Source organism: Gadus morhua, chromosome 2 (assembly GCF_902167405.1).
Source record: "Gadus morhua chromosome 2, gadMor3.0, whole genome shotgun sequence".
NCBI lineage: Eukaryota > Metazoa > Chordata > Actinopteri > Gadiformes > Gadidae > Gadus > Gadus morhua.
This window is the reverse complement of record NC_044049.1, coordinates 1782568-1785139: the sequence shown is the minus strand read 5'-3', so window position 1 is coordinate 1785139 and position 2572 is coordinate 1782568. Positions and strand designations below refer to the sequence as shown.

The following is a 2572-nucleotide window of genomic DNA, read 5'->3' as shown; positions in this document are numbered from 1 at the left end:
TCTCTCCCTCCCCCCCCCCCCCCCCCCCCCCCCCCCCCCCCCCCCCTCTCTCTCTCTCTCTCTTTCTCTCTCTCTCTCTCTCTCTCTCTCTCTCTTTCTCTCTCTCACTCGTTGCCCTCTCTCACCCCCTCTGTCCTCCTCTAACCCCCAGAGAGTAACCCCAGATGATGAACAGCAGTGTCTGGACCCCCCCCCCCCCCAGAGGACGTTGGGGTCCGGGGTCTGACGGGTCAGGACAGCCAGGATGAGATTAGAGCGCGTGAGGCTCAGCCCAGCTCTCTCCCTCATTGGAGCAGCACGCACTCTGTGGGCGTGTTTGGGCGGACACGGCGCACGCGCGCTGAGGACAGCGTGTGGCTATACCCTGACCCTGCGTCCGACACTACAGGGTCAGATCTAGAACCATGGAGACAGACGCGGAGTCAGTCCATGAATCAGGCATGGAACCAGGCATGGGAAGAGTCATGGAACCAGAATTGGGAACATTGATGGAATCCAAGATGGAACCGGAGATGGAATCAGAGAGATAAACAGACATTGAATCAAAGATGGGCACACTAATGGAATCAAGAATCAGGCATGGAATCAGAGATTGGAACAGTGATGGAATCAGACATGGGAATCGGTTAATGAATAATGGTATCAATTATTGTATTGCTTATCAAAAAAAATAAAAGCATCGCGTCCGTCTGGCCTATGAAGAATCTGCTCCGCTCAGTTCTCGGTATTACAGATAAACAACACGTGGTTAGTCTCTGCAGCATGTCTATCCCCCTGCAAACAGACTAACCCAGGGTGAATGAATGCTGTACTACACGCAAACAGTGTGGGCTTGTCTCCGAGTGTGTGTGTGTGTGGGAGACTGAGGATTGCGGTCTCCGTGTGTCCGGACATATGTGCAGTACGTCTCTCTTCCTGCAACACTAGCCTTGATACTCATCAATGGACATTGTTCCAAAACCTCTCCCCCTACTCCATTCAGCCTCAGCTCCACACACCCAATCATCCCCTATAGACACACACACAGACACAGAGAGAGACACACACACACACACACACACACACACACACACACACACACACACACACACACACACACACACACACACACACACACACACACACACACACAGAGACACACACGCATAGGCACACACCCACACACACGCACACACAGGGACACACACACACGCAGGCATAGACAAGCACACGCGCGACGCGCTTAGGCACCGACACACGCACCCACAGTTACATATTAATACAAATATACACACATACACGTGAGCATGAATGCACCGACAATCATGCGCACACACACACACACACACACACACACACACACACACACACACACACACACACACACACACACACACACACACACACACACACACACACACACACACACACACACACACACACAGGTCCCCTTCCATGGCCTCTCACAGGGATCCCAGATAAACACATCTGGGTAGAGCCAGGCCAAGTCCTCAGAGGAGGCGTGGCTCGTTTACAAACAGTCCTACAGCAGTCGGACGGGCCCCCAGGGGACCCTCACTGCAGTATGGAGCACAGGACACTCACCGGTAGACAGCCAGGAGCCCCAGCGCTCTCCTCTCCTCCTCCTCCTCCTCCTCCTCTTCCTCCGCGGGCTGGGGTCGTCTTACCCTCTCACCCCGCTGTCCACCATTGTCGTTCCTTATCTTAGCGCTGAGTAGCTCCCCCTCTTTCTCCCCTCCTTCGCTCTTTCTCTCTCTCTCACACACACACACACACACACACACACACACACACACACACGATGTTGTTCAGTCTCTCTCCTCACGCACACACTCTCACTCTCTCTCTATCTCATACACACTCTGTCTCCTAATATCTCTCTCTCATACACACTCCCTCTCTCGACCTCTCCCTCATGCACACTCTGTCTCCTAATATCTCTCCCTCTCTGTCAATCTCTCCCAGACCCTCTCTCCCAGTCTCTCCCAGTCTCCCTCTCCCGAGCTTAGGAATGCCGTCCACGGCGGTCCGCTTAAAGCCTCGACCGACGGGATTGGCAGCACGATCAGAAACATCATATTTTGGGGGCGGAGAATTTCCAGCAGGGTTTCAATCTCATGAGAAATAATCTCCCCCACCACCCCCACTCACTCACCCTCCCTCCTCCAAATCCTCTTGGCTGTCATCATCATGTCAGCGCTAAGCGACCAGTGTTTGCTGATATCCACAGAGGTATTACAGACCGTGTCGGCCTCTCTATTGGTTTGATGAGGTCAGCCGTGAGTCTGCGAAGCACACGTAAGAGCCCACGTTTACAGCGTGGATTTGTGACGGGATTGTCTCACCGAGGACACGTTTCGGGGCAGAGTTGCGGACCACACACCTTCAGCCAGCTGGTCGGACATGAAGTCATGATGTTTTGGCACACCGCAGTGGTGGGCCGAGCTCCCTGCCGATGTCAGGACCGCATTGTCGCTCAGCAGCTTCCGCAAGATACTCAAGACTCACTTGTTTTTTGTTAGAGTTCACCTCGAGTCTGTACAGCCCTCCCCAAAGCCCCTCACACTCCCCA

General features: G+C 53.9%; 1 long non-coding RNA gene across 1 annotated transcript in view; it reads left to right on the top strand.

Moving 5' to 3' along the window:
* The window catches only part of LOC115530949 (uncharacterized), a 15559-nt gene extending 14487 nt beyond the window's left edge, over positions 1-1072 (top strand). The window contains exon 2 of the long non-coding RNA XR_003973816.1: positions 1040-1072. This is a non-coding gene — a long non-coding RNA (uncharacterized LOC115530949). The remainder of the gene's footprint in view (positions 1-1039) is intronic.
* The last annotated feature ends 1500 nt before the right edge of the window (positions 1073-2572 follow it).